The following is a 19,539-nucleotide window of genomic DNA, read 5'->3' as shown; positions in this document are numbered from 1 at the left end:
TTTACAATCTATAAATATATAGATATTTGGGTTTTATTTTATTCTTCTAGTTGTTATAATCATTAAGGCCATCTTCATACAACTTTTTTTACTCTAAAAAGACTTCAAAAGTACCCTTTGAGAACACAGAAGCACTATTTTCTGTGATCCTTAGAAAAGATTATGAGAAGTTTTAAACTTAGCAACATGTTGTTTGTGTTCCTTAAGATCCTAAAACTATTATACCAGCTGTTATCCCTGTATCTGCACTTTCTTCTTATCTTGCCCAATTTCGCCTGCTATGTCCTGAAAAACCTACCTTTTGCCATGTCATTCTTGAATTCAAAGTCTTCCATGGTACCCTGTTCCTTAAGCAAAAACTTTCAAAGCCTTTGATTTGTCATTTGCGGTTCTCTAAAAACTAGTCCTAAAATTACATGGTAGTTTTCCTAAATGGTTGAATTGAGATTAGTGAATTACAACTCTCCTTTCTGGACATGCTATGCCCTTGTCAATGTGAACTCTTTCACTATTTCCAAAAGAAAGGTCGGATCGTCTGTCCTTTGTCCCTTTCCTTTGGGATAACTTCTCTGGACTGTGCTCTTTGGTGCTCCACACCTTCCATGAGCTGGCCATTCTTTTGTATTCTTTTCTTTTTTATTTTTTTGACTTGAGATCTCATGCAGTGGTGTGATCACAGCTCAACCACCTGGGTTCAGGCAATCCTTCTACCTTAGCCTTCTGAGTAACTGGTGCACACACCATGCCCGGCTAATTTTACATATATTGTAGAGTCGTGGTCTCACTATGTTACCCAGGCTGGTCTCAACTCATGGGCTCAAGTGATCCTTCCTCCTGGATCTCGCAAGGTGCTGGGATTGCAGCCATGAGCCACAGTGTCTGGCTAAAACTCTGCCATTCTTAAGAACATATTTGTATTATATAACACTTATGAAATGCCCTATTCCTTTGCAACTTTAATTCATGATACACACTGAGGTGAGTTAGTTTTGTCTGACAGACATTTGTTAAATTTTAGATTCCTTCATACCCTCCACAGTACATAGCACAAGCTTTACCTTTTGGGATATGCACAAAATTATTTCTTTCTTATAACATATGTAATAACTATTCATGGGAAAAAAGCAATAAAAAATTTCTTATAAAACATATTTATATTTTGTATATAAATTTATAAATAAAATCCTTGTGAAGCCATTATGTGTTCCTCAATGTAGGAGTTAGTAAGATTCATCAAAAACAGTAGGTTTTCAACACTTTTAACTAAATCAAAAGCATTTAAGGAGTATTAAATTTTTTATATGTTTATCTATTAAAGATGTAGAAATTTCAGTTCACACCTTCTAATCACAAAATAAATTAAAATGTTCATTTATTAAATTCATGGTAACAACAAGCAAAGAACCATGGCACTTATTTGGCCTTTAGGCCTTCTTAGGGAAAAACGGATTATTTATATTAGGGTGTTTAAATGATCAAAGACAATTTGAGGACTCCAGCAGTGGTAGAAACACAGTTTCTTGTTGTTGTTGTTGTTGTTGTTTTTGCTGTTCGTTTGTTTTTGAATCAGGGGTCTCTGTCACCCAGACTGGAGGGCAGTGGCATGATCATGGCAGCTTCAGTGTTCCACCCCAATCTCCTGAGTAGCTGGGACTATTGTCATGTGCCACCATGCCTGATTTTTTTTTTTTTGTAGAGATAAGGTCTCTCTATGTTGCCCAGGCTGGTCACAAACCAGGTCCAAGCAGTTCTCTCACCTCTGCCTCCCAAAGTGCAAGAATTATAGGTGAGAGTCACCATACCAAGCAGAAACACAGTTTAAAAACTTCTAATTCTTCTAGCTAATCTACAAGTTAGAAACAAAACAAGTAAAAAGCATTACTGATTTTAAAAACCTTGAATATTTGAGATCTAGAGCATGAGACAAGCACTCATTTCCTGGAGGTAAAATTGACCTTAGAAGTAATATGGGCCGGGCTCGGTGGCTCAGCCTGTAATCCTGCGCCTTTGGGAGGCTGAGATGAGTGAATTGCCTGAGCCCGCGGGTTCGAGACCCACCTGGGCAGCGAGACCTCATCTCTACAATAAATCAAAAAATCAGCCGGGCGTGGTAGCACATGCCTGTAATTCCGGCTACTCGGAAGGCTGAGGCGGAAGGATCGCCGGAGCCCAGCAGGTTGAGGCTGCGGTGGCCGGGAGCGGCCACTGCACTCCAGTCTGGGTGACAGAGTGAGACTCCAACTCAAAAAAAAAAAAAAAAAAAAAAAAGAAGTAATATGGAAGCTACTTTTTTGCGTTAGTATACAGAAAAAAATTCACATTATATTTTAAATAATGGCTGACATACCATTTTTAAACAACCTTTTAATGCATATATTCTGTAAAAAGCTTTTAAGAAGAGATGTGTTTATAAGACTCTCAGTTCCTAGAATTTTACACCGAGGTGCTTATAATAATATTGTCACAACAAAGCAAAATTAAGGTACTCATTTAATATCAGACAAAAATAAACAGACACTGTGCTCCAAAAATCTCTGGTATGAAAAGTCAGTGGAAAGTAGAATTTTCTAATTATCATTACACTCATTCTACACTGACACTGGCAAGTACAGAGCTAGAAAACTCCAAGAATGAATGCTCTCTGTAACCATTTTCTAGAAAATTAACACATGACAATACTATTTGAAACCGAACCAATTGACTTTACATTTTTTAAATCAAGATTTTCTTTGATGAAGAGGTGAGATTGTTACTTTGATGAATCGTTTGCAAATTTCTTCTGTAGTGAACAGCATTTTACTAGACTTCAAATGGACATAGTATGTGGAGATTTTCATAATTTGATGTAAAATATGATTTTAATTATGGAGACGTCAATGTAGTTTAACATTTGGCAAGCTATCACAAGTCCTTGAATGCAGAGGTATAAATTGCAAGAAGATAATGCAAACAGCACCAGTATTCTTTGCACATAAAAGGTTGCAGAGAGCAATTATCACTTCATTAATTTGTAATGAAGACCAAATTGCCTGTAAGTGATGGTGGCTTGCCATCTCAAACCACTTGCAAAAACAACAAGTCTCTAATTCTAGTATTTGCTAAGGACTGAAGGCAGTAGGAGTAAAATCCTTCAATGAGAATTTTCTCAGTAGCAGTAGTAACAAGAAAAATCACTAATTGCTGTAATGCTTATGCTTTATTAATATAAAGAATGCTCACGCTTATTCAATTTTCCAGTCTAAGAATTCATATGTAATGTTCATAAATCATTAAAGATTTTATACAGCTATAGGAATTGTCTCAAAACAGACTGGAAAAAGGAAATGGGAGACATACATAATTGGTGGCAAAGAGTGGTTGAAAGCATCTTTCTCTTCCTTTTCCTAGTCCTTAAGGGAAAAAAAAAAAATCTCTGTCATGGGTGTCCAGTAGTAATGTTGTCTTCAGTAAAAGGGGGTACAGACTCAGGAAGCGCTCAGTTACTTCCTAAATCTTGAATTCCCCAAACCCAACAATTCTGATTTTTAGTCTAGTTTCCAGATTTCTACTAAGCTTTTATTATTAAACCACAGAGGTCAAGACTACGTTCCTTGTCTTTTACCTTTTTCCAGATTATTGCAATTTTTATAAGAGAACTATGCATCCAGGCTTTCTCTCCCCAAAGAGCTCATGCTGAAATTCATTCCCATGAACTTCATCACAGTAAACCTCTTCACCATCAAAGGTAATGCAGGATACTAAGGAGACTCTAAGTTTATATTTTCTAGATAGTGCAGTTCCTCATCATTGGGTTAAACTTGTATTTTTGAGAGAAATGCACAATTTTAATAATTAATTGGCCTCTAACCTAAAAACCGCTATTCAAACATATCCTTATTTTAGTAATTAAGGAACTATACTTATTGTTGATATTAATTACTCTCATGGAAAATGTTTTTAGCTAGTCGCTAACCAGAAATAAGGGGAGAACGTTACATTATCTTTAAGAGAGAAAGAAGCTGCAATACTTTTAGTGCACAGGTGAAAATGACTTGAAAGATACTAAGAGTGTGAAAAAATAACTCCATGATTTACTTTTTAAGACTTAAAACCATTTTTTTTAGAAATTTTCAGATTACAATAGAAAGTGACATCCCAATGTTCTTACAATTACAATATTTACTTTGGTATTTTAATTGCTAGCAAAAAAATCAGTTTGTATTTTACAAAAGGCTAATCGTGATTAATCTTACACCCAATCACTTTAAGTGATATTAAGTTGGTTCGTGTTACTCCTTTCTCCACTCATGTCTCCTATTCCCATGTTTTTTTTCCCATTGTACATGCTTATAGTCATTTCCAAATTCAGTCTTTTTCCTAGAAGTGTTTGAGAATTGACCTTGCTCCAGCATTTTGAGCGTGCATGCACAATCTCTTATAGAGTGCTACTCTTATAGGGTATCACTGTCGGGTATCAGGAACAGATATGTCTACAAAAATAATTATATTTATATTTATTCATCGGTAGTTTTTCTTAGCTCATTCTGGTCTCAAAATACACACATAAAAATATACATTTCTAGTAGTAAATATAACAGGATCAGGTCATGTCCAAGAGACAAATAAGGAACAGAATTGTTTTTGGTGTGTGTTTGTGTGTGTGTTTGTGTGTGTGTGTGTGTGTGTGTGTGTGTGTGTGTGTCCAAAAAGTTAAAGAGACAGAAGACAGAGTTGTGATGTTAGAAAGTTCACATCAATAACAAGATGTGGCCACAGTCTAAAGACAGAAATGACCAGAAAGACCACGCCTGGGAAGGCATAGATAGTTATCATAGCAATAACGATGACTCATATCTATTCCCCACCGACCTCTCATCGCTAAGTACTCAACAGAAATTTGATGATGGTATTAGACCTGCCTTATTGATAGAGAGGCCAACTTCCCAGTTTGAGTAAAGTGCACTGAAAATCCAGGAAAGAGGTAAAAGGACTGGAGATTATTAATGAGGAAAGCCAACAAAGGACTTTGGAGAATGAGAGGAAGAGTTACAAAAGAATGAAGTAAATCCCAGCTTAGAATTTTCAGGAATATTGGGCAGGCCTTGGCACTTTCCACATTTTTTTTGCAAAATGCAGGCTATTAAAGACACAAAGTCCCAGAAAGCTCAAGTATGAGAGGATTCTTTGGTCCCCTCTGTCCCTACTTTACCTGGCAACCCACAGCTGGGCTCACAGATGCCTGCATTTTTATTCTCAGTCCTTCTGTGGTTCCTTAATATCCCTACATCAAGACCAGAATGGAAGCTTTCTTGACTCCACCATTCTAGAGCTTCCATTTGGATTATTCTCCTCCTAGAGAGGATTCAGTGCATGATACTAGGATCTCGGGGTTGTTACCACAACCTTTTGCGCCTTTGGACAAATATCCCATACTTCTGACCACAGTCTGTCTAATGCTCCTTCCCATATATGTTTTTCAATTCTGGCTAAACAGGGAGCCACAGAACTTTTAAAAATCATTATTTCCCAGATTATTTTTGTTTTCAAAATGACTAAGTGATCCTAACATTCTAACTTCCCTAAGGTTGAGAAATAATGCTATAATGCTATATATCCCATGGCCAATTGGATTTTTAACTCCTGGGTTCAACTTGTTGATAGGATGCTCCAATATTAGACTCCACAATTTCTGGGTCTCTTTGGAAACTGTGCTTAGCATATCTCCCCTGTTTCTAGAGCATGGTCTTTTGTTCAGCCCTCATCCCATCTGATTTTTCATTCCAGAATTTCTAAGACCCGGGCATGTTTTCTATAGAAGCTCACCTGAATAACCTCATCTTCTACCTCCTGCAAGGAACTATAAGATATTATGACAAACCAAGTAAATCTAATTGTAGTTTTCTTGCATTTCACATCTGGTGGTAAATGCAAAACATGTGCATTAGAAAAACATGTAAACAGTTTGGGCATGGGGGGATTGCTTTCAATTTCCACTGATGCGAATGAAAGACAATTGGTTTTCGAAATGCCACTATTTTTGTAATATGCAATTGTTTGATAGTTTTTCACTTTGATTTTCTGTGGTGAGTTTTTAAAATGCCTTTATATTTGCAATTTTATTCAACTCGAGATGAACATATCAACTATGTCTGTGTTCCAAGCTTAGGCTAGAAGTTGTGGATAGCAAAAAGGGAAGTAGAATATGATTTCTGTGATCCAGAAAGTGGAGCTGGAGGAGGCAGGACAGCGTATCAAGTAGATGACAATCGGCCTCTCTTTGAGGTACTGCAAGGAACTGTTGAGAAAAGAGAGATTATCACTGGCAGGAACATCCTGGAAAAGAACAGGGAGCCGGGCTTGGTGGCTCAGCCTGTGATCCCGCGCCTTTGGGAGGCTGAGGTGAGTGGATTGCCTGAGCCCGCGGGTTCGAGACCCGCCTGGGCAACTTGGTGAGACCTCTTCTCTACAATAAATCAAAAACTAGTCAGGCATGGTAGCGCGGTCGAGGCTGCGGTGGCTGGGAGCGGCCACTGCACTCCAGTCTGGGCGACAGTCCATCTCAAAAAAAAAAAAATAGAAAGAAAGAAAAGAAAAAGGAAAGAGAAATGGGAAGATAGGATTACTGGAACTTCTGCAGAGTATAAATCATAGCATTCAGAGAGAGAAAGTGTGAGCAGAATTGAGAGATGTGTGAGGACAGAACCAGTTTAAGTAACTGTGTCCCAGTATCACTGGAATAGAAGGCACTGGGCAGTGACATGTGGGCAAATATAGTAAGTCCTCACTTAATGTTCTCGATAGGTTCTTGAAAACTGTGACTTGAAACAAAATGACATGTTATAAAACCAACATTACCATAGGCTGATCAATACTTCTACATTAAACACATCTAGTATTAAACATTGAAATAAATGTGAGGTATACATACATTTAAGAAAGATTAATAAAACAAAGTAAGATCATTGCTTAGCCATTTTTGGTGAATGAGTGAGTGACGATTATGGTGGTGATAGGTTAAGTCAAGGAATAAATGCTTATAAAGCAAAAATTATAAGACACACCTCCTCCACCTCAAAAACAAATGACAGCCAATATTGTGGCTCACTGAGCATTTTCCTATCCCCTCGTTTATTGCCAGCATTTGTATAATTATTATGTAACTGGTGGATTTTTATGTGAAAATAATTTGTCTTCACTCATTAATTTCTCAACCTGTTTATTCCAACTCAGGGTTGTGGATGGTGGTTTAGTGCACAAGGCGGGACTAGACAGGCCACCATCACACACACTCATATACACACTCATGTAGACTCACACTCACACACATATACGCATACACTCCAACTGACACACACTCACACAGACACGCAGCCTGAGACAGCTTAGACACACCAGTCCACCTAATCTGCCCATCTTTGGCGTGTGGGAGGAAACTGAGTAACCAGAGAAAACTAAGGCAACGTGGGAGAACATGCAAACCCCACACGGACGATGGGCCAGGCCAGGAATTGATTTTGTTTTCTCATTAACATTACAACAAAATAATGTTAAACAGAAAGAAGCTGCTCAAGGACCACTGTACTTAGAATAGAAAGGCCTGGGAGAGTTTGAGCGATATGACCTGTCTCTTCTTCACTTGCTACAGTGACAAACTCCTGAAAAGAGGCGCATGGTCATCCTTGTACCGGAACTTGGACTCCAGACTACAGAAAACAGAGCTTCAGAAAGACCACGGCAAACATCCAGAAGAGAGTTCTTATGAAGATGGTGGTCCCCGTTGAGTAAATACACATTGAACATTGCTCAAAAGATTATTAAGAAATGCATTTTTCCTTTGAATGCATGCCGTGCGTATCTACAGGTGAGGAGAGCAGCACAATTTATTATCTTAGGATTTTTGACTTATAAAACATATTTCAGAAAGATTCCTGATTGTACTGAAATATGCAACCCAACAGAAAAAAAAAATGCCAAGGTATGTGTATAAAAATAAATGAATTTGTTTAATTTTCCCCTGAGAAATAGTGTCCTGTTACACTATGGATCTCCTTTCAGGAACATTCAATTTATGTTTATTGATTAACCACTGTGTGCCAAGCTCTACGTCGAACAAGCAGTAAAGCATTAAAGGGGACAGACAGGATACTTGTTCTTAAGGAACACATAGTCTACTGGCTACTTTCATTGGTAATTTACATAGGACATACACATTTATTTTTCTATTCATGATTCTTTCTGCCTTACAGGGTCTCTGATTTGGATCTTCTTGTCCTCCCAAGTATCTAGCCCTGCGCCTGAAAGCAAGGAAGCATTCTACAGAGACTTACTAAAATTTGATGTATGCGACGTACCAAAAGACAATCTTATACAATTAACAAAGCTCGGGAATGTGCTTTTGGTTACATAAGGCTTTGGATTTTAGAAATTAGTACTTTGGATAGTTATTCAGAGAGTGGTCCTAAATGGGTAAATGTAAGACTCATGCCAGGTTTTTTTCTTCTTCTTTAAAAGAAAAATACATTTTTAGAACTATGTGTCAGTAAATGTTATGATACAGATTTGCGGGATAGATAGTAAAAAATAGGAAGATGAAGAAAAAGACTCAGAAAGTCTGAGATATGGGGGTGGCAATGAAAAGACCCTTTGCATATGACAAAAAAATGCTTAAAGACCAATAAAAAAGGGAATTTTTAGCCAAAAGCATAGACTAGCAACAGATATGATGTACTAAAATAAAAATATATAACATAGGAAGACCTTACATAATTTCCCATTGTCAAAAGTTTTCAATTAAATCTTCCTAACTGAATTTGTTTAATTTTATATGATAGAGAGAATGTCAATATCGACGGAAGGATAAGAAAATGAAATTTGCATTATAGAGGTTTTATTTTTTTAAGACTGAAATATTTCTATTTGTAATGTATAGGAGATTTATAACTACAAAAATGTTCCTTCAAAAACTATAACTGTAAAGTCTACCATTATGCGAAAATTACTTCAGCACAAAATAAGTCAATATGGTAAAAAAATTATCTAATAAACCATTTATCTATTCTATAAAAGTTAGAAAGAAAAAAAATGTTGACATTCATCAGAGATTTTTCTCACTCTGTCTTCCTGTTCAGGCTTTATATTTTATAGAATAAATTTCCCTTAAATATTAGGGAGTAGGACAATGAAACTATCATGTTACCAATTCTTGGAAAAGTGTTCAAGGTGAAATTGCCCAATAAAAAGGTAATTTTAGAATTCAGTGTAACTGCTTGAAAATAATGGGGGGGATTTCCACGCACATTGGCTTAACTTGTCTAGACTGAAAACTGTGCTAAGATGGACGTTTACAGAATTATTACAAATGGCCAACTTAGAAATTAATGCATAACAGTGACAGCAGTACATTTCATATCAGTAGTGAGGTTCATGTAATTTCCTGCTATGATAATGGGTCACAGCCACAGTAATTCATAGCAATTCACAATATACCTGTGGAGCTCTCGCAGTGATGGAAATGAAATTAACTCGTGTCACTATGGAACATATGCTAAGTCTTACAAATCGTCAGATGGCTAAGTTTATTTTTTATAAAATAGGTATAATTTTTTGAGATTATTTCTTTGAAATGTAAGCTGCTTTATAGGACCACTTTTAAAGCTACAGAGACCTTTTCTGCAGTTCTTTTCACAAGGGTAGCAACCAGGCTTCCTAGGAACTTTTTCAATCCTTTATCCATTGAGAATCCCGGGGAGACAAGACTTAAGGGTCTAAGCTCCAGAGACAAGTAGAACCTGTGTTTAAAACCTAGCTCTGGCCAGGCACGGTGCCTCAAGCCTGTAACCCCAGCATTTTGGAAGGCTGAGGAGGAAGGATGACTTGAAGCCAAGATTTTAAGATCAGCCTGGTCAACATAGTGAGACTCCATCTCTTGAGAAAAAAAAAGAAAAGAAAAACATTAGCTGGGTGTGGTGGTTCACACCTACAGTAATAGCTACTCAGGAGGATCCCTTGAGTTCTGGAGTTTGAGGCTGCAGTGAGCTATGATCACACTATTGGACTCCAGCCTGGGTGACTAAGTGAGAACCTACTCTAAAAAGACACATAAACAGAAAAAGGAAGGAAGGAAGGAAGGAAGGAAGGAAAGAAGGAAGGAAGAAAAGGAAAGAAAGAGAAAGAAATAAAAAGAAAAGAGAGAAGGAGAAAGGGAGAAAGAAAGGAAAAAAGAAATCTAGTCCTGATCCTTATTAAGAGATTTAGTAGACTATAATTTAACTAAATAAAGCTTTCTAGAGACAGTGTTAACAAAAGCTGATTATCCATTTATAATGGTGGTAACTGTGTGGCACCTGGGAAGTGGTAAACAAATGTTAATTATTATAATGCTGCTAAAGCCGAGCTAACCAAAAAATGTCACTGGAATGCACTGTGTTTTCCTTATAAAATGACAAGGACCAGGTTTGGTGGCTCACGCCTATAATCTTAACACTTTGGGAGGCCAAGGTAAGAGGACTGCCTGAGCCCATGGGATTGAGAATAGCCTGGGCAACTTGGTGAGACCTCATCTCTACAATAAATCAAAAAATAAGCTGGACATGGTGGCACATGCCTGTAGTCCCAGTTACTTGGAAGGCTGAGGTGGAAGGAATGCCTGAGCCAGCAGGTCAAGCCTGTGGTGGCCATGAGTGTGCCACTGCACTCCAGCCTGGACAACACAGTGAAACTCCGCCTCAAAAAAAAAAAAAAAAAATGATAAGAATATATTTTAATGTGGTTACCTACACAGTGAATATTTGTATACCTAACCCTGAATTGTACCACACAATTTTAAAATAAAAATTAAAAGAGAAAAAAAAAGAATATACTTTATACTCAAACTTTCCCTATTTGCTATTCTTTTTCAACTGTCCAAAGTCTCTTTAACTTTATTTAAGGTTACCATATCTTCTGATAAGTGTAAATTTGTGGTACTGCTTTGACATTCAAATAAATACAATAATAAAACCAGTTAATGGAATATTCAACTGTGTCACATTTTCATTGTAAATGAGTCTGCTATCTTTCATCTATGACACATCTGCCCTTTTAAAGTGGAATAAAAGCTTTACCAATAATATTCCACCCTTTACCAGGTTCCATATTTCCATAATGTTATTAAACACCGACTTTGCTTCTTTTACTATACTCTCTGGTTACATAAAAGTATCTGCATAGCATGTCAATACACATGTTTTATAGCTTAATAAGAATGAAATTGTGTACAATTTTTATGTTTTCACTCCACGCTCAGCAATATGAGAAGCCTCAAGTATTTCATGTCTAAAATGAAGAAGCTTTGCAATAGGATTGTCTAGTTACTTAATAGATAATATTGACAAATGCTTACACAAAACAAATGTTTATTAAGCTCCTAACAAAACAGTTTTTTTGGCATTATCAATATGATAAAGATGCAGAAATCAAGACTCCCTGCCACCGAAGAGCTTATATTATTAGAATGAAAAATATATGTGTAAATTTAATGTTAGACAATCATTCAACTATTCAACAGAAATCCACTCTGGTGCAGGCACATCTGTAGGCCCTGGCAATCCCACATACCATGGGAAAAAATGATAAAGCCTCTGCTGTTTTCATGGTGCTTTTGTTCTGCTTGAGAGAAAACAAAGAGTAAGCAAACACACACAAACACACACACACCATGAGGGATGTGGTGAGGATAATTATTATGAAGACAAGCAAGGATAAAAACGGGCTAACAGGATAGGGAATGATAGGTGAGTTGATGGAAATGATATTTTACGTAGGGCAACCAGGGATGAGTTCTCATTTTTACAGAAATTGAATGAAGTGAGAAACTAGGCCAAGAGAACGTCTGTTGATACAGCTTCCCAGAGTGAGAGAACAGAAAGTCTGTGTGGGAGAGGAGGGTGCTGTTTTAATCAAGGCACAGCAAGGAGGTCGCTGCAGCTGTAACTGTGTGATCCAGGCAGAGTATGGAACATGAGATCAGAGAGCGGACGAAGATCATTTAGGTCTTTGTAGGCCATATGAGAGTATGAGAGACTCTGAATTTTATTTTAGACAAATGAAAATTCAACAAAGGGTTTTGGCAGAGGAATGACATGATATGAATTGTGTCATGAAAGGTCATGGGCTGGTGTATGGAAAAGACCCTGCAAAAAGAAGAGGGCTAAGAAGTGAGATCATCAGAAGGCTGTTGGGGTAGTTAGGTGACAGAGGACGGAACCCGAACAGGATAGTGTTGGTGGGAGTAGGAAGAACAGACCAGATTGGTTGTGGGACATTAAAGAAAAGTGGAAAATTACACCAGCAAAAAAGTGGCCACTCCCAATGCAAAAAACCAAAGAACAGGACTAGCATGACTGCAGGAGGTGGTATTTGGGGAAGAGGTTTAAGCATAAGTGGAATTTTGACTAGTGAAAATAGGTAAGGAGGGAGAAGGGGGAAGGATAGCATATTTCAGGCAGGGAAAATAAAATGGAAAAAAGGCATGAAACCACAAATATATCAACTGATTTGAGTATCAAAGCATCTGCATTGAGAGATGACGCTAGCCTTTCACTGACCGACTAGCAAACATTTACCAAACACCTGTTACGTACTGATGACTCTTTTAGATGCTATTAAAGCAGTGAACAAAACCACCTGAAATCTCTCTCCTCAGGAAGTTTACATTAGTGGGAGAGATAGACAACAAAACAAGATGAAACTGTAAAATAAGTGAGATTTTTTTTTTTTCACAGAACGTACAGTTTAAGAAGAAGCAATGAAGGAGGTAGGGAAGAGGGGACAGTTGTGTAGGTTGACAGGAGGGGAAGATTTTTTTTTTTAATGGCCTAGGAAGACCTCACATAAATGGTGATATCTAAAAAGACTTCACAGGGTAAATAGTTGAATGAAGAGATACATCGGGAAAGAACATTCAAGGCAAAGGAAATAGAAGCAAAAAGTCCCAAGGTAGAGAGTATCTTGTATGCCCTAGAAAGAAAGAAGAGAAAGAAAATGACCGTGACAAGAAAGGATGGGGAGTTTGGGTCCAATCCTGGGATCTGAGCAGAGAATGGATGATGGACAAGACTGACTTTACTCTTGGATCACTCTGGCTTTTATAACGGGGACAACAGAAAATTGCAGGAGCGTGAAATGACCATGTGGATAATTTGGAATAGAACGATTTTTTCTTATCACTCAAGAGATCTAAACAAAGATTAAATTTAGGGATACTGCTTTGCCAAGCGTGTTTTGATGGATTGAAGGATGAATGGGTAGAGATGAGTCAGAGCACTATCGTGGTTAGCTAAGAGAGAGGGGTGATAAGGCTTTGTTCATTTTGCTCATTATTGATACTCAACACCCCAAACGGTTCCATAACATTCACTCCTTGAATGAGCAAATAAGTGAATTAATTTTTGAGTGAGAGAAATATTTCAGCTGTAGTACTAGTACTTGGCAACTCATTGATATTTGCACTACGGAAATGGACTCTGAGACTTTAAACTGATGTTTGATAATCATGTTAACCATTTTATGTACAAGGCGATGGGCTTTCCCAGCACTGCATCATTTCATCCTTGAAAATCCCCGTGTATTAGGCACATTATCAACAAATTCTACAGATTAGATAAATGAAGCTGAGAGAGGGAATCAATAACTTTCCCTTATTCAGTTAGCTGGAAAATGGAGGAGCCTGTATTCAAACCCAGAACTGTCCAACTGCAAAGTCTTCCTGTTTTTTACTAATTTGTCTTGCTGACTTAGAAATAATCTTATGAGCAAAGATAGGCAACAAAACCGGTGGGAAAGTTATGTCAAGAAGAGTAGCAGTTTTGTTTAATATAGGTAGTCTAACATGTCAACACAGACAAACATGCTTTCAAAAGTTGGAAAGGCATTCTTTACATAAGATCATACTCTACATAAGAGCAGAACTTCAGATTTTGGAGTCACATAATTAAAGCTTTAGAAGTACTTATGATGATTTTTGAAAATACAAGAAAAAAGAAATTTCAGAAGTTGCATTTTGAAATGCTTATGTTTAGAGGGTAAAAGGAGAAAAATGACCTGCTGAGAGAAATGGAAATACTATATTATAAAACTCAATCTTTCCAAGTATCCGTATGAAAATGTTTCTCATATCAAAGATTGTCAAAATAAACATGGTATATACTGCTAGAAAAGGAGCATTTGCAGAGGTGAAGATAGAACGAGGAGAGTACAATGCCACAGATACCAGAGAGAAGAGAATTTCAATAATTATATAGCTAGTATAAAGAATATTTTAGTGCAAATAAATGAATGGCCTGAGTGAACTGATAAGAAGAAGGATATTGATGATTGTAAAGAATTTTTTTTTTTTAGGTAGCAGGAATTTTCGCAAACACTTGGAACTGAGGAGGTATGGTAGAAAAGTCAAGTCGGATATATAGACTTTTAAAAAATAATTTTTTCATTTTATTATTAAAGAGAAAAAGATTCAATGGATTCTATGGGGGGGTCGGGGAATTTCATTTAAAGAAGAAAACCATGGAATTGATATATAAGGAGATAGACATGTACAATGTCAAAATGCTAATAAGGATCCAACCTATGCCAAGATCCATATCTTGTTACTTAGTCCTGTATTAGTGTCCACATGTCACATTGTCTTTGCAAGGTAAAAAGGACTTATTTTAAAGTCAGTTTATGTAGAACTCTGATCCAGTAGTAACTTGTGGTATTTTAACTAAAAATTCCCTTCAGTTACAGGCAATGATGAATGCATTGGTAACTAACGCAGGAATATGGTATTGCTATAATTTTAGATGAAACTGATTATCTTATTGAAATCTTATTTTAAAATCACATCAGTTATGTACTATAAAGAATATGTTTTTACAAGTTCTGAAATGAGAGTATTTTTAAAGAAAAGCTACATTTCTGGAGAAATATTTGAGAATATGCTCAATCTTATTTCAGTCTGGACCTAAATAGGATTATTAATATTAAAAAATTATAAGTAATATATATTCCAATTTGAAAATTATATGATGATAAATGTTCTATAGTATACAGTGCAATCCAGTTTCATAACCTAAACTGAATGTGTGAAAAAGGTGGATTCTTAAATACCCACATGTACATATGATGCTCATAAAATTTTAGATATCAGTGAAAATTTAAGCTCAGAATAACCGTTCAATATTATTTATATAATATTCAAATAGCAGGTAAATATATTAGAAAAACATAAAATGCTAAATGTTAAATGGGACCCATTTATATCATTTTGTATAGTAAAATTATTCAAAAAAAGTAATTGATTCACTATCATTTTTAAAAATTTTATTTTTAATTGACAAATAAAAATCACACATATTTATGGGGTACATAGAAATATATAATATATAGTGATAAGATCAACATAATTAGCACACCAGAATCTCAAACATTTATTATTTCTTCTTGTTGGAAACATTCAATATCTTTCTTCTAGCTATTTGAAACTACATAACATATTATTGTTAACTACAGTCATGCTACAGTGCTATGGAACACTAGAGTTTATTCCTCCTACATAGTCATAATTTTGTGTCTTTTAACAAATCTCTCCTTACACCAAAATGATTGAAAATGTGTGAACTAATCACAAACTGGGTAGTGAAAAATAGATTTATCAAATTGCAACCGTTATTTCCACAGTAATGCCAAGATCACTATCAATTGGGGGGAGCAGTTTTTCATTATCATCAGAGCAATATTTTGAACTTAAAAATTTTTTGTACTCCAAAGATCATGGTCAACTACTTAAGCTACAAAGTTCTCGTTTTCTTTGTTCACAGCTTAACCATTTTTTAAATGTGTGGTACCTCAAATGTTTTCATATTTCACAAATGACCTACATAAAAAGAAAGTATTCAGAGAATATATCATTCTGTGGTTTCAAATGTTACGTTTATGTAAACCACAACTTTATGCAATTGCATCTCTATTATTCAAGTAAATTTGAGTTCAACATACTACAAAAGATTTCAGAAACTATTCCCAGATGAATTCAAAGTTTAGGTATCAATAATAAGTGAGCCAAATATATATGTCTGAAAATACTGCGCTAAATTCTTCTTCAAATTTAGCAACTGATGATTGGTTTCTTTCTACTCTTCTGATCTAATAGGCTAAAGCTGGTACATTTTAAGCCAGTTGTCTGTGCCTAATTAGGAGCAGGATGGCTTCTAATGTCATTTTCCTAATATTGCATGCTTCCAGAATCCTTTACATTTAGAGCTATGTGGCATCTAAAATGGTAACTTGTACCAATTTCTCTCTGTATTATGACCATGTATTCAAAATATAAAATTCAAGTTAATTCTGACAAGTTAAGTAGGATTTAATATTGTATTAAAGAAAACCAATATTAACTATAGTTTGTAGATTTTTATAAGCATATCAGAAACAATATTCTGATCAATTGTATACTCTTGTTACCAGAGAACTAATTTCTAAATCTCACAGTCATTTTACTTATTTGTTCTTGATGTGTACACATCTATGTGTCTATTTTTATACAGAGAACATTTATAGTATGCGCAATATATATAGGATATTTTATGCTTTGTTTATATTGATTGTCATTGTTTACTGATTTAAAATCTTAGTCTTGCTATTTTGAAGAAAATTAAGCTTTTAACCCTTTAATTCTGGATTCAAGCAGTCCCAGAATACATCATTATCAAGTCAACAATCATTCAATAGAATTTTGGATGCTGCATGTAAGTTAATGAAACTTCATAGTATAGTGAGGTTTCCAGGAAAAAATACCTAGGATTCTCCTAGGTTTTGATGTCCTTTCACCGGGTTTGCTTAATCTCCAACCTAATCGTGCTCGGAATGTCTTTCATTGGTCAAGTACTTTTCCAAGTTCTTGATATGTATAAATCTAATACAGTCCTCATCACTAACCTATAAGGTAAAAGAATATCAATATCTCCTTCCAGTAGATGAAGATATTGAACTGCCAAAACATTAAGGAAGGTGATGAATGTCACGAGGGTGTGGCAGAAAGGAGATGTGAACTTGCACCCCTTAGTTCACAGACTAAAATCAAGCTTCTCTGTTGGTTTGGGTTAGCTTCCTCGCTTTTCTTTCTCTTCCCAACCCACTTCTGCTGCTTCCTCGTACCTAACTAGTGACTCATTGATCTTTGAGACCCAATTTAAATGGCATCTGTTAAGATTTTCTTCCCTGGCCATCAAGATTGTGTCACTGTCTCCTCAGCCATGTACTTTCATCACTTCTTAAATAGTTCCACTGCTATACAGATGACCTACCACTGCATGGATTTGCTTAAATATTTTCCTCCAAAGAGATTATACTTTCCCTGGAGGCAAAATTGTGTGATCTTTTAGAGTAAAAATTCTCTGTATAACTGCAAACTCTAGCATAGCCTGAGAATTTATATACGTGTGGAGGCAGATTTATAACAGTATAAAACTGGCTGGGTACTATGATAAGTTCATGGGAACTCTGGTAAACCAGAGAGCACATTCATGGTCTGAAGAAATTCCAGTTTAATTTTTAATAAACTCTATGGCCCAAATATGTCCCACCATTTTTGTCTTGTAATCTAACATAATCTCTGGCAGGGGTTACTGAATAAATGTTTGCTAAACTCATGAAAGAGGGACATCGTATTTTAGTTTTACCAATAAAAAGAATAAAATGAAAGGGGTAAACTTTTAACCATATGTAATGGGCTGAATTGTGTTCCTCCCCCCATAATTTATATGTTGAAATTGTAACCCTCAGAACCTCAGGATATGATCATGTTTGGAGATAAGATCTATAAAGAGATAATTAAAAGAAAATAAATTATTACTGTGAGCTCTAATTCAGTATTACTGAAGTCCTTATAGAAGAGAAAATTTTACAGCCACTTACAAGCCAAAAAGAGAGGACCAACGCACATTGTTCACTCAGTACTCTCAGAAGGAACAGTCCTGCTGAAACCTATATCTTAGACTTCTAGTCTGTGAGAAAATTATTTCTGTGTGTTTAAACCACCCAGGCCGTGGTGTTTTGTTACGGCAGCTCTAGTAAAGAATATACCATATAATGACATTTATGCAAAATGTAAATGTTTAATATTCAAATAAAGGTTATGTTTACAAGCAATTGGCTAATTGGTTATCAGTTAATTGGTTGGTGTATTATACTGTTCTCTGAAATGACTGGTGAGGAAAAAGAATTTAACATATTATAATCAGAACAATCCAGGGAAGTTGACTATTTTTCTTTATCTGATTCTCCCTGTAAGCGTTGAAAAAAATAAGTAAAGTGTGACCTGGTTTCAAGAAAATACATAAAATAAATCAAAGAAGCTGATGTAACCTTTAGGTTAAGTATTAATGAAATGGTTAAGTAGGAAACCTTGAACTTCTACCAAGGTAGGCTGCTTAGCAGCGCTACACAGGAAGGGTTGAGTTTCTTCTGTAAAACAAGAGGTACTTGCTCAGATCTAATGGTGAAATTATGCTTCCAAATAAGAACTGAATTTAGAAGTTGTTTTCTGTTATTAAATCTTGGTGAAAAATAGCAGGGCTACTGCACAAAGAAAGATATTAATAATAAATTGCAGAGCATGTTGGACAAAGTTAATGTTTTCTTACAAATTCATTGTTAAAAACAGAGTACTTAGGCCAGTTGCGGTGGTTCAAACCTGTAACCTCAGCACTTTGGGAGGCAGAGACGAGAAGATTGCCTGAGATCAGGGGTTCAAGACCAGCCTGGGCAATTTGACAGGACGTCGTCTCGTCTCTACAATAAATCAAAAAATTAGCTGGCTTGCACCTGTAATTCCAGCTACTTGGAAGACTGAGGTGGAAGGATCGCCTGAGTCCAACATGTTGAGACTGCGGTGGCCCTGAGCGTGCCACTGCACTCCAACCTGGGCAACAGAGTGAGACTCAGATTCAAAAAGAAGTACTTAAAGCAATTTTTTAAAAGAATAAATGATGTCAAAAATATTGCAAATGAAAGCAAGGGTTCTGTTTTGGAATAAAAACAATGTGTCAGAGTCAGTAGACATGGAACAACGAAGAACTCAAAGTAACGTGTTTTTGAAACCAGGGCTTCTTAAGAAGAGAAACATGGCTCAAATAGAGTAAGGTCTCTTAGTGTAGTTTGCATTTCTGTACTTGGATTGAAGAATTGGACATTTAAACTAATGCTAATGCAATGAAGATTTGGACATTCATACTAATATCTCACTTTATATCAACTATGAGCTAAGGTACATTTCTCACTTCCTATTGTAAAATCAATCTCCATATTGCCTTTTCCATAGTCTTGAGAAACAGTCAAACTTACTCCTTTGGAAATTTTTATTAACTTCCTAAGTAGATTAGAATACCTTTAACTACAGGTATTATACTCCAGGCACCGGAGTATACTGGTCTAGGTAGAAATCATAAAAGAAGCGCTTGTTACAGATATAGTCAGTTCATTCACAAGTGTTTTTTGAGAGCCTAGTATGAACCAGAAGCTGTTCAAGACTGGGGATAGAGCCAG

General features: G+C 36.1%; 1 protein-coding gene across 1 annotated transcript in view; it reads right to left on the bottom strand.

Moving 5' to 3' along the window:
* LOC103256375 (ephrin type-A receptor 3-like) overlaps positions 1 to 19,539 on the bottom strand; it is a gene marked incomplete at its 3' end in the record, with an annotated part of 221,838 nt that overhangs the window by 139,368 nt on the left and 62,931 nt on the right. The window lies entirely within an intron of this gene.

The sequence above is a fragment of the Carlito syrichta genome, unplaced genomic scaffold (genome assembly GCF_000164805.1).
Source record: "Carlito syrichta isolate Samal-C Ts95f unplaced genomic scaffold, Tarsius_syrichta-2.0.1 Scaffold289316, whole genome shotgun sequence".
Lineage (NCBI taxonomy): Eukaryota > Metazoa > Chordata > Mammalia > Primates > Tarsiidae > Carlito > Carlito syrichta.
The sequence above is the reverse complement of the archived record's forward strand: the minus strand, read 5'-3'. Positions and strand labels throughout refer to the sequence as shown.